General features: G+C 33.8%; 1 protein-coding gene and 1 non-coding gene across 4 annotated transcripts in view; both read left to right on the forward strand.

The window, feature by feature from the left end:
* Positions 1 to 13,586, forward strand: part of LOC410888 (lachesin) — a 180,778-nt gene that overhangs the window by 45,762 nt on the left and 121,430 nt on the right. The gene's annotated exons all lie outside the window — the stretch shown is intronic.
* Positions 12,968 to 13,045, forward strand: Mir6045 (microRNA 6045). The gene has a single exon (NR_127319.1). It is a non-coding gene; the product is annotated as a microRNA 6045 (primary transcript).

Raw genomic sequence — 13,586 nt, forward strand, 5'->3', positions numbered from 1 at the left:
GTTTCCAATATCACTAGTGTCTTTGATGCATCGACGTCCCGTAGCACCACTTGTTCTTTTCGGTCCCGTGGACGGAAAATCAAATGAATTCCAAGTGTGTCGGCCCGTGTCTTTTCCGCCAAGCCTCTAGCTTACTTTTCTTCTTTTATCGTTTTTTTTTTTATTTTTTTACTTTCTTTTTTATGTAAAAGCTCCACTACCAAAGCTATAAAATATTTTTTTTTCCAACTTTTCCTCTTTGGTAATATAATGCTCCGTTTTAGTCATGTCGTTAGATTTTTGGTAATAGGATGAAATAGAATCTGTAAATTAATTTTAAGTTAATTTTCTTTATTTCTTTTTTTTAGATATGATTTTTAATCGAATCACGTTGATAATGATTATGAATTTGAATTGTCTAATGAAAATTTCAGTGAATAGAGATATATAGATATAGGGAAATATGTATCTTGTTGATATGTTAAATTTTTGATTCTGGATTTTTCTGCTTGAATTAACAATCTTGTCATATATACAGTAATATAAATTTGTATATTTTATGAATGAATATCGTAATATTGAATCGAGAAGATTGTTATAAAATTAAATATTTATCGTAGAAATAAAACCAAAGAAATTTAATCAGAGGTTAATTATTAAAAACGGATTGGATAACAATTAAGAGCGATGAAATAAGGAATCAAGTTTCTAAAACTCGAGAACAGAATCTTTTCATGAAATTTCAAGATCCTTATGTTTCTTTCAAGAGATTGAAAATATTTAATAAGCCACTTTCTTGGTTCAACGATATTTAATAAAGTAAGAAAAATTTAAAAAGATTAAAGAAATTTCGATTCTCTCTCCTTTCTCCCTTATTCATAGTCTTTAATTATAATCTTAACGTGATCTCTCTTTCCTTATCGACAACAATCTCGAAATCTTTTCAACAAGTCCATATCCATTCATCGAATGTAAATAGAAATTCAACATCGAAAAAAAGGGAAAAAAATATCAGAAAGTTAAACGTGTTTAACCGAACAGAACATCATTTCAATCCTCTTTCTTTCCCATTTCTCGAGAGTTTCTCGATCCTCCGAATGGTCGAATGGTCGGTCGGTACCTAAAACGGTTTATAAATTTTCTGATAGATCCCCGCGATAGAGATCCGCGAAATTTATGGTTTCGAATAGGCTTTAGGTCTGTACGAAGTCAAAAGAAAATTGACGATGCCTCTTTCAGCCGTCTTAAAGTCAGATTTTTGTACCGTAGTCATCGATAATAGCGAAACGCCGGAACTTTCGGTACAACTATAGTGCCCCTATCCCGTCCAAATCGAATTCCATCAAATCGAAGAAGTATATCGGCGACGAGAAGCGTTTCGAGAGCGAAATGGTTTCGAAACTTTTCAGAAGTACGTATACCCCCATTGGCTTTTTCTTCTTTTTTTCTCCTTCTTCTTCTTCTTCTTCTTTTTCTATTTTCCACGATTTCTTCGACGATTACTATTAAATATCGAATCGTGTTCTCCCTCGTGCTATCTATCGTGTCATTTGACATGAGATTCATTTTATTATCTAAAAGTTTTGATGATTAAAAACGTGAAAAGAATATTTGATACGTTTAATTAAAGGATACTTGTAGTATTATATTTATTGTCTTTTGAGAGGATATAAGTGGAAGATACATTATTTTCAATATATTTGTATTAAATAATGTAGTTTTAATAAAGGTATTATTATTCGTTATTTGAATACGTTTCCATTTAAATTTTAATAAAATTTGCAATCGTTTTTTAATATCGTGCAACATTATTATTTGTATGTTAAAAGGATTTATCGTATGAAAAGTGATAATTCTATATCTAGGTATAAATAACTAATAAAGGATACGTAATTAAATATTACCAAGGCATTTTTTTTTTTTTTAATTCTTGCTTAATAATTAATCTTCATATCTATCGGTAGCTAAGGATAATCTTGAAGATAAATGTTGAATGTTTATCGGCAATTAATTGACGGCACAAAGGAAAGTAAGTTTAAATATCAATTAGAATGCACGATGCAAAGGGAATATTAATTTTCATTCGTATCAAAGGACTCTCGGAGTTAAGAGATCTCGAGGTATTAAATACCATCTGCATAAAATTTATCTCTTGAATAGAGAATTACCGTGGGCGAAACTTTTATTCGTCAGAATAATTTATAAGTTCTTTCATAATTTGTTATTGTATATAGACACTCAATGTTAAGTACATTTAAAGTATTATACGATTCGTCACAATGGATTTTTTTAAATCATAATTATTATTATTATTAGTTTGTTTCAAATGAAATTAAATAGCGAAATATTAAAATTATGTACAAATAATTATAATCAATGAATTTTTATATTTTACTATATATATATTTTCATTCTTTCATTACTTCCTTTATTTATTTTCTTTTGGAAAATATATATTTCGTTTTAAATAAAATTAAATACAAATTCGGGATTAAATTTCGATTAAAATTTATCATTCCGTATCATTCTATATTCCCCTTTCTTTCATCGCGCATTCGATATTAAATTTTTCATAAAGATATTTATTACACGCGCTGTGATATTAATTTCTTTTTCTTTTTTTTATTTTCAAATTATAAAAATCAGGTTCAAAACAATTTCTTGGATTAGCTTATCACATTTTTTTCATGCTACTATCAAAAATTCTTTATCACTCAAGTTGAGCGTAAAAAAGTAACTGTGAGAAATAAAAAAGAAGCATCGAGGTAACTAAAGCGATTATATCGCCTTCACTTGTCTTTGATATCGGAGCTGTGTTGCCAGCAATGATGCGATAATGTTTCATGTACTTTCATGAAGTTATTTTTTTTCTTCTCATCTTTTTCCATACCTTATACTTTCGTTGAATCTCCTTTGCCAACAAAATGGCGCATAAAACTGCACGAAATAAGAAAACTTTGAGCGAAAATTTAGATAACGATTTCACTTCTATTAAATAGAAATATAATACGTCTTCTCTAATTTTATAATTTCCATTAATTTCATCAAATTTTTTTAGCATAATCGTCGTATTCACAATTATCATTTTACACAATTCAAAAATATCGAGGGAAGAAAATCAACTTGATTTGAAATCTCGTATCTAACTAATGATAGAGGACACGTTGGTCAGAAGAATTGATTCCACGCTTGTCCCTCTCATGGGGCGACATTTGTAGCGGTTATTTCTTGCAAGCATTTCTCGACGACGATTCTATTGAGACCGAGACAGGGGAATTTCCCCGCGACGAAAGCCTGCCCCGTCAACGAAACTTTCGATCTTCTTCCCTCGCTTCGCAGTTTTATCCCCGCAAAATCTCCTCTTATTCGTCGCTCGTTCCCCGGCAAAAACTTCTCCTCGCCGCGGCCGACGTCAGGTGCAGAACGAACGACATCTTGGCTGCAGCCTACGCGCGCGCGCGTGTGCAAAAAATAAAAAAAGTGAAACGAAAGAGGGGAGGGGGAAAAAAAAGAGAAAGGAAAAAAGAAAGAAAGGAGGGAAGGTGTTTTAGCTCTTGGTCCGATGATGACAAAGACTACGAGTAAAGTTTTCTTAATGGATAGCCTCCGGTGCCTTTGTAGAGCAAGCAATCGCTATCAAAACTTTCTCGTCTAACGCTGCTTAATAGATAAATCGATTTTCTTTCGGAGGGATGGATCGTGTGAAAATCCACCGTGTGTATAAATACGTTTCTCGTCTTTGCTTTTGTTCTTTCCATGTGGATATCGTGGAATTAAAGAAGCATGGATTCGAACGTTTCGCAATTCCATCTTGTGTTGTGTTATGATTTTTGATTCTTACTTCGTTTGAACAATTTTTTTTTCAATCAACGAATGATATAAATAATTGCAATTTAAAACGGATTAAGTCTTTCGTTACTCTATGTTTGGTCAGTTTGGAATTAATTAATTAATTGTTAATCTGTTGATCGAATTTCTTCTTTGTTTTTCCAAGTAAAATTACATTCAATTATAATCTCTTTATCGTGAAAAAATCTTTCACAAAGTGTAAAACAGCAGTGCATCATCATAATTTTCTGAAAGTAGAGAGAGGGAGAGAGAGAGAGATGTGTGTAATACACGCTCGACAATTTCGTGGCTAAGATTTCCATGACACGCGTCTCTAGATTGAAAGAAAACATCGTGTATATGTAAGAGGACCATCGTGTATCCACCTTGGTGTGTTTCCCCTGTGTAGAAGTGAACCCTCTTAAGAGTCCACAACCTTCGAAAGTGCATCCTGGCCATTTTCTTTCAAGAGTTACTATTATGGTATACAGTATGCAAGCACCGCATTCAGAACTGTATGTAGCGCACGAGAAGCACCCTATTTCACGGTCTCGGGAACTCGCGACTCTATTTTTTGAGGTTAGTTTCGAAATGTCCTACATGATTTATTTGGGGAGGAAAGTGACTGTGGTGCGGTAGGAAAACTTGGAGGACCAAGTCTCGCGCATTTGCCTCGATTTTACGATTTGCACATTGTGTTCTTCTCGTTCTTGCCAACAAAACGGTGTCTTTTATTTCCGTATTAAAATACATTTATTAATCCTTCGATGGTGAGATAAAATTATGAGGAAATTTTTGAAAGAATATCCGTATTTATTTTCACTTTTAATATACTTTTTAGGACAAGTGTAAGAAATTGTTGCATATCGATACAATTCATTTATTCGAACGAAACAATTTTTATTCATCGAAGGGAGACATATATAAGAAATAATTTAGGAATGTTGTCGAGATATAAATAGAAATTTCTGATAAGTCTTTCTCCCGAATTTGTTGATAAATATTAAATTCAAGAAACACAACGTGTTATACATTAATGGTGACATTTTCATTACAATTAAAAATGTAAAGTTTTAATATTCGATAATTAATTAGATTTCTCAAAAAGTAATTCCAGAATAAAAATTCGTGATTCGAGATCATCATTAAAAAAACAATATTGTGATTTTCAGTCATAAGTAATGAAATCCACGTTCATCTCTCACAGGATTAATTTCAAAGTTTCTTCCACTTTGCCTTTTCATTACATACTTCCACCATCTCTTTTCATTTTTAACAAAAAAAAAAGAGAGAGAGAGAGAGAAAGAAATAGAGATAAAGGAAGTCCAGGAGAAACGTCAATTTTCAATAGTGACAGTTTTTCGATTTCGCATTGGTTCGTTCATCGCGTTAGCGCAAACGGGGGTAAATACCCTTCTCGTGGACGGAAATCGAGTCGTTTCGGTTCTTAAACCAGACAGTTGAGTATCCATAAAAAGAATCAGGCTGTTTCTTTCATCGATTGCTTCCCTCCAATGTCGCGAAAATTTTCTATTTACAAAAATTTTTCTGCTTTCAGAAAGAGAGAGAGAGAGAGAGAGAGAGAGATTAATCCATTAGCTCGTCGAAAATTTTTCCTTTCTTCGTTTACGTCTTCTTTTCTCTTTCTTGTTTTTCTCTTTTTTTTTTCGTGAAGCTTTGCAACTGTTTGTACGATTTAACGGTGAAAACAGAAAAAAGCAACAGAAAAAAAAAACAAAAAAAAAAAAAGAAGAAGAAGCAAAAGAAAAGGGGAAAGAAGAAAGAGAAGTAGAGAAGTTTTCCGCATTTCAGTAGAGTTCTCTTTTTCTACGAGACACTCCTTTTGATAGGGGAACGCTTCTCATTTCCAAGGAGGAGGAGTATTATTATTTTGTTACAAAAGTATCGGCTATTGAGCACACTTAGTAATTTGAACAGCCAGGATACGCAGTGTACATTTCTCTTCTTGTTATATAGTTCTTTTTTTACCCCTTCGCTTTTTAATGGCGGATACAGGGGGAGGGGAGGAAAGGAAACTGGAACGAAAAACGGGTCAATGCAATCTTGGAAGGTGCTTCTACAATAACAAACGTGGCAGTGCCTCTGTAAGATTGCATTGACCCATTTTCCATTGCGTCTCCTTTTTTTTTCCTTCCCCCTTCTTCTTCTTTCGCGAACGATTTCTGTGAAATATCTGCCACCCTCCCTTATATAAGAGTGAGATTTCAAAGTTTCCTTAATCCTCGAGCGTTTTAGCTCGAAGGGGAAACGAAATTTGCGTGAATAGGGGAAAAGAATTCGACTCTCTTCGAGTGACAACTCTTTTTTTTGACCGATAACTTTGACGTTAAACGAGCTGTTTATATTTTTCATCATAATCTTCGAATAATAATTATTTTATGATATTATTTTAACGAGCGAAGAAGAATATTTTTATTTCTTAAAGGTTAAAGGAAATTTTGAAATGTTTTCTGGTATAGTAAGGATAGGCTAGAATAATGTAGTCTACTCTACTTAGTAAAATCAATAAAAACGTTGCTATAAAAAGCTACAATTAGATCGATAGCGAATGTCAAAAGCTTTCCTCTCGTTTTTATCGCGTGAATCCCATTTTCTTTTCTTTTTAAATTACCATCTACATTTTCATCGTATGAATAAGTATATTTTAAAGTCTCAATTTCACGTTGATATCTCTTGAATCTATCAGGAATCTATCTTCGTCCTAATTAAATCCATTTATTTAGCCATATAAATATCCTAATGATATTTTAAACATTATTTAAAAAAAGAAAACTATTTCTATTCCTATTATCCAATTTAATTTATATAGTGCAAGAGGGAGGAAAGAAATGTCGAAAACACTCGATAATAGCGTCATTATTATAACCTGTCCTTACATCGTCCAATAATGTACCGGATTCGAAGAGAGATCCCCGTTTACATCCCCCGACACCGTGTTCCAACGACTAACCCATAGCGTGCTAATGGAAGGCCTAATGACTGCGGAGTGGTTGCCGCTCCAAAGACTTTCTTGATCCACTGCCAATTATGTAAGACGGTCGGCTTAACGTTTTTCGGGTCACGAATACCCGATCGAGATCACCGCGTAACCCTTTTCCATCCCCGGATATTCGTCCCCAGAAGAATATCGCGATTACTCGATGCAACGATCGTCCAAACCATCGTGTTTCGCCGTTTCGACGGACGATAGAGAAGATAGATTAGAGAGGGATATTAGATAAGGGGCCTTTGACGTGGTCGATCTTCCCTTGCCCCTCGAAAAGAAAAGAAAGGGCGAGCCTTTCGAAATAGGGAAGAAGAGAAGAAGAGATATGTTATAGGATAGGATAGCGAAGGAAGGAGGGATGGGCTGTCGATAGCCTGATGTGACAGCCGCAATTTTTTCTCGAGGCACTCCATTAACATCTCATTATGAACACTCGAGTAGCACGCCAACGGCGGTCTCGTCCTACGAAATATCTTAAGTTCGAGCTTCCATTAAAATATCTGACGAGCCTGGCGAGCCTTCGTGGCCCCGGGTCGACCCGATCGCCTTTCAACCCCTCTCCTCGTTGCTTTCGTCCGCGTTGCCCTTTTCCAAACCGGGTCCTCCCTCCTCCTCCTCCTGCTCGAGAAAGAGATTCGAGGAAGCGGGAGACCGCGTTGGAATCGAGCCCATTCGCGAGATTGAAAGGAAGGAGACCGGAAACGGTGGACGACAACGACGACGAGGACGACGACACGTGATTTCTCGGAGGCGAGCAACGTGGAGAGGATCAAGGTCAGCTGCGGAGAGTTTCGCGTGGAACGTTGGCTTCGATCTCGGGGTGGGTGTATCGAGGATTGGGAACTCGGTTACGTCGAGTTTCGTGGCTGTTAAGCTCGTTTAAGGCGGGGATTGTAATTCGATCATTCATGACTGCTTTCGAGCTTCCGAATCCGGCTCCGGAAATGGAGAAGCTTGTTTTGTTCGAGGGAATTCGGATTTCGTTTAACTGTTTCGCCTCGACGCGATTGCATTTTTTTTTTTTTTGGATAAGGATTTGTCGTAGAATTCTTATTATTTTCGTCGTTTGGTGAAAGTTAATTTTTCTTCGCACGTGTTACATTCTTATCTTTGGTAGTTTTATTTTAAAAACGAATCTTGTACCAATCTGAACAGTTTAATATTCGATGTAGATTTTTCTTGGTATTTTTTATTGATTATTATATTCAGTTTTAAAACAAATATAAGTTTCCTAAAACTTTCAATCAAAGCAGGGATTATAGGGAGTATGTTCAAGTAAATGTATGTATTTGTTTGTTGAATCTTTTCGATTTTCTTCCAATAAATGTAATTCTCACTAACAGATAGAAATTAATATCAAAGAAGAATTTCGTTCAAAGAAAAAGAAATTGTTCTCGATAATAAAACGCGAGATATATTCATTCGATATTCGATATTGAAAATGGAGGAGAAATCAATGAGAAGATCGGTTAAGAATTCTGGAAATTCCAAATTGACCGAGAATCGAGACATAGTTTTTCTTTCGATGTCTTTTTCTCTCTTTCTTTTCCATCGTTTCCAAGTTTAATTAAAGGGACGAGAGAAATCGTCGGCGATGTTTGGCAACGAATAACACCAAAACGATAGAAATCCGAAAAGAAAAAGAAAAAAAAGGGAGGGGAGAGGAGAGGAGAAAGAAGAAAGAGAGAAGAAGGAAAGAAAAAGCCTCTCGTTGCCTTTCTCGTCGTTTTATGAAAAGTTTCTTTTCCCCCTTTAAATTCGTCGAGACGATTCCACGTCGATTTCCACGTCACGGAGGAAACTACAGTTGCAGCTTTGTCCCTTTTCTTAACACGGAGGAAACTTTTTTTTCTTCTGCGGATTCGGGAGCAACGATTTCTCTCTCTTGAACCCGAACTTATTGCTAAGATTCGAAACGACGAACGAGACGATAGTTACTTCCATCTGCGAATATAGAGAGTAATAAAATGATAACGAGTGTTGGAAAGTCGTGTTTGCTTTTTTTTTTTCCTTTTTGAATTAAAAGCTTTGTCGAAGTCGAGAAAAAATTCTCATAGATTTCAGATTGAAGAATCTACGCTCTTTGAGTTGAGTAAATGAAATGGATTGGGAAGATATTAAATGGAAGATTAACAATGATTAATTTTTTCAAAAAGAAAGGGGGATTATTTTTGAGTAGGAAAAATAAATTGTTCAAATAGAAAGGAATATTTAAAATTATAATATCTCTAGTTTCCTCTATTTCCATATTTCAGGAATACTCGTCAAAAATTTCTTATGTATGGAATAATTATAAATGATAGATTGAATTAACTTTGAATTAATAATAAAAAAAGACTCCATAATACATGAAATAGTTTTATCTAAATTTACATATAATTTTTTTTCTTAATGTCACAAACACATTCGTTATTATTAAATAATGCGCTCTGTATGAAAATAAGAAAAAAGGCGTGTTTCTCAGATTAAATCCACGGATAACAATGTATCTTTGCATTACTCGGATAAACTTATATCTCTGCACAAAGAACGAACTTCGACACGGATTAAGTTATTTCGACTCACTCAATTTTCTGAGGATTAACCGGAACCGTATTCTCCTCTTTTATACGACCGCGAAACAATCTTTATTAAACAAGATCAATGTTGAATTTTTAATTCTTTTTCTTTCCTCCCTATCTCGCTAGAGATTAATAAAAATAATCTTGCTTGGATAAAAAGCGTCCTATAAAATGGACAATATCTATCTCTATCAAAACCATACTCTTTTTTTTTAATGCGTTATATAAGTTTAAGGAAGTAAAATCGAAATTCGTTTTATTTATATACAAATTGAAGGAAATAATTTTTTAAATAAAATTAAATCTTGGTTCTACATATTGTTTTATCAACAATATGATAGGATAGGAAGTCAAAATCTCTTTTCTTTCTTTTCTAAATGATAGCATATAATATCTTGCTTCAATTCTTTATTATATTAGATATGTAAAATTAACAGGTATCCGTATAATTCAAGCACGTATTCAAATCTCTCTTTATAGAATTACGACAACTAGACAGAGTATGACTTGATATAGTGGGACTGTGAAAGTGTTAAATTGTACATGCTGTGGAAAACGTTCCCAGAATGCTAATGCGATGCCGCCTAATGCCGCCTAACCATGTTGTAATTTGTCTTTCTTCCAAGATGTACCCGCGAAAGTGATGTCTTTCATAACAAAGGATAATGTGAAACGTGCAAGAGATAATTGTTGAAATTCCGTATAAACGTTCCTTAAAACGTGTAATAAAATAACTTTGAAATCTTCCCTCAAATATTCAATTAATAATTAAAATCGTTTGAATTGTTGAGAAATATTTTATTATACATTTATACAAATCCAATGCACAATTTCGTATAATCCTTCGAATTTATTTCTAGATGAATAATTTCTAGGGATAACTAGAAAAAAAGTAACTAATAAATAAATTTCCTCTTTACCATCGAATACAATTTCTGTTCAATTGATTTATCCTCTTATCTCTCTCTTTCTTAAAAATTTATCGTTTTATCCAATTATCCATCAATTTTCCATTTTCATTTCTACGATTCGATTTACCTGGTCAAGAGTTATAATAATATTATAAATGTTGCACGATGTGGCTCGATGTCGACCGCCTTGGACACGATTATTAGTCAAAGGATATAGTCGAGGATAGGGAGAGAGTAAATTATAGTATTTGAAATAGCTATTAAAATTGTAAACCGTGCTCGCCGTGGAATATCTCTTGAATGCACGAGCCCGGTAATAATTCGCCCTTCGTAGCGCGTAACGCTTTAATGTATATGCAATATACATATAGGTTCGGGGGGGAGGGGAGGTGCAACTACGTGAAGTGCGCCGAATAAAATGATATACGCGAGACGCACGCTAAAGCGGAAAGTAAAATGATTTATATCCGGGGGGGAGGAGGGGGAACTCTAATACATTTAAGTTATCTGGAAGAGCAGTTTTGCCCGTAAAGTGACCCGTGAAAACTTTGACTCTCCTCGCTTATTTCGTTCGCTGCAATCGTGCATTCTCCGCCCGCGCCAATTTCAAATGTTTAATTCATAAGGTGTAACATAATGGCGGATCGTTATTTACGATTTTAAAGGGAGAAATAAATAAATAAGGGAAAGAAAAAAAAAATAAGGTGTAAAGTTTCGACCAAGTGGCAGAGGTATATTTCGTTTTGGGGATATTTCTGTCCCCGTTGGAAAAATTTTTTAACAACCGGTTCCGACAAGTAGGTCGGAAGTATGTAAATATTGTACGAGAAATTGGAAAATTTAAGTTATATTTGTGCATATTCTTTATCTTTCTTATTTTTAATTTTTCCGATCAAAAAAAAAAAAAGAGAGAGAGATTATGTAAGTTTTTAGCACGGATATTCGATGTTCGCCGTTTTGTTGTTTGCTTATTCGTTTCTGCGTGCTTCGAAAAATCAATAAAATCTTAATCAAAATTGAATGTTTAAAGTAGATGCTATTCATCAGGATCAGTGTATTAAAAGTTTGTTTATGAGAATCAATAACATATATATGATATACATGAAATCGATTTCGATAATTAAATATATATGTTTCGAATTATCGAAATTATTGAAAGCTGAATTTATTATGAAATTTAACAATTTAATTCTATGATCAATAATTATAATTTCAACTTGGTCATAAATTTGATATTTATTTATCGATTAGAATTCATAAAAGTCAAATGATATCAAAATAAATAACATTATTTATCGTTACGAATCAAAGCTTGATTTTAAAATTACAATTTAATTTAGTTAATAAAAATGAAGCAGTCGAATTAAAGGAAACGTCTAAATTTTTATTATTAAATTAATATTATATTTTGGATTCAATATAAATCGATTCGTAAGAAAAGGATATCTGTAACGCCGGTGTTCATAATAATAAAATCATGTGTCGAGTAATATCGAGAAGGAATCTAGAAAACACCTGAGCCAATTGAGTACGTTTTGATAGTTATATTCCAATATAACTCAACGATTTTTTCATAATTATTTTGTTCGATTCATCGTTAAATAATTCTGAAGAAACGAAAAAGAAATCTTAATCGATGATTCTATAATTGGATGTAAATTATGATGTGCGAGGATAAATAAAATATAGATTAGAATTTTTAGAAATTTAAGTGTCGAAGAAATTCAATGATATATTAATTATTTATTTCGTCGATTTTAACAAGATTGCAATTTCACGGGAAATTCGAAAAAGTGACACATAAATTTATACCGCGATATCATGTTTTAATTAAAATATAGATTTTCTGGATCCACGAATATTGGATAACAAACTACTCCGTGTGTATGCGCCATTCGATGTACAAATTTCATACGAATTAATACTCCAAATATTAAAGATTAACAAATATTGCATTCCTCGATCACATAAAATATACACGATCTAATTAATAATTACTTCATTTTTTACTTCGTTTCCTTTATTCTTTCATTTTAACTATTTAAATTTTTCAATTATAAATTACCCACCATCATTATCGTTAATAAACAAAAAATCTTCCATATCAAAACCTATTCAAAATTTCTCCAATACCAAAAAAAAAAAAAAGAAAAAAGAAAGTAATATCCAAATATTCGATGAAATATTTTTTTTCATACATGATAAAAGTTCCAATATATCCCCCGCGTTCACGGTAACGCGAGTCGTCGAACAAATCGAGGAAACACGAGTAGAACCAGGCTTTCCTCCAGATAGAAACCGAACGATCCGAATTTTCCTTGACACGTTCTTCCCGGAAAAGAAGACGAGAGAGAGAGAGAGAGACGAGACGAGACGAGACGAAAGAGATAGAGAGAGTTCATCGCTATTCCGAAAACGGAAATATAATAAGTAATAAGATATCCCTGTTCCAAAGGGGGAGAGAGTCGATTCGAATTCTTCGCTTTTACATGCTTTTACAACGCCTCTCCCTCCGTTTCTTAACGGGTTGATTGCCGTTACAGAACGGGCAGGTAGTACGCAAAAGCGGAGTGCAATCAGCCCGATCGCTAATGCGCTTCCACGACAGCATACTACCACATTGGCCCCGCGGTTTTGCCCCTCGTCGAAATGGAATTTGCAATTATCCAGCCGCAGAAGGACTGGTTGGAGATTCACTGGACGGCAATGGGCTTTGTTCTGAACAGCATGTCGCCGTCCAGTCAGAGTCTTCAGCCAGCTCCTGTTACAACGGCATCCAGACAAGAGTTCCTTCTTCTCCGACGGTATTTGAAAAATTGAAAACGAATTAAGCGACAAATTTATTCAGATTTTTAAACATGATTCGTCCATCTATTTTTGATCGAATAATTCGCTCGGACAATGACGATCGTACTGTCAAGAAGCCTTTTCTTTTTTCTTTTTTTTTTTTTTCTTTTAGTAAAATGGTCAACTATAGAAATGCCATGCAAATCGTTGGTTACACGTTGAAACTCTTTATTTTTTTTTTCCAAAGATTTTTTCTTGAAATCGACGATCGTCATCCATCATGTTATTTGCATAATACATATCTCTTCCCGAAATTTCTTGAGTACATCTGCGAACAAAATTATAATCCGTGTAAATTAAAAATCGAATACATTTGCTCGAATGATAGAAGAGATAATAGAAAATATTTTTATATGAATATGTAAATAATTGTATTGATATACGCAAGCATATAATCACGTTATCGAAAGAGAGTTATTTACAGTTTAAAAAAATCATTGCTCTAAAACAATC

Source organism: Apis mellifera, linkage group LG2 (assembly GCF_003254395.2).
Source record: "Apis mellifera strain DH4 linkage group LG2, Amel_HAv3.1, whole genome shotgun sequence".
NCBI classification, from domain to species: domain Eukaryota; kingdom Metazoa; phylum Arthropoda; class Insecta; order Hymenoptera; family Apidae; genus Apis; species Apis mellifera.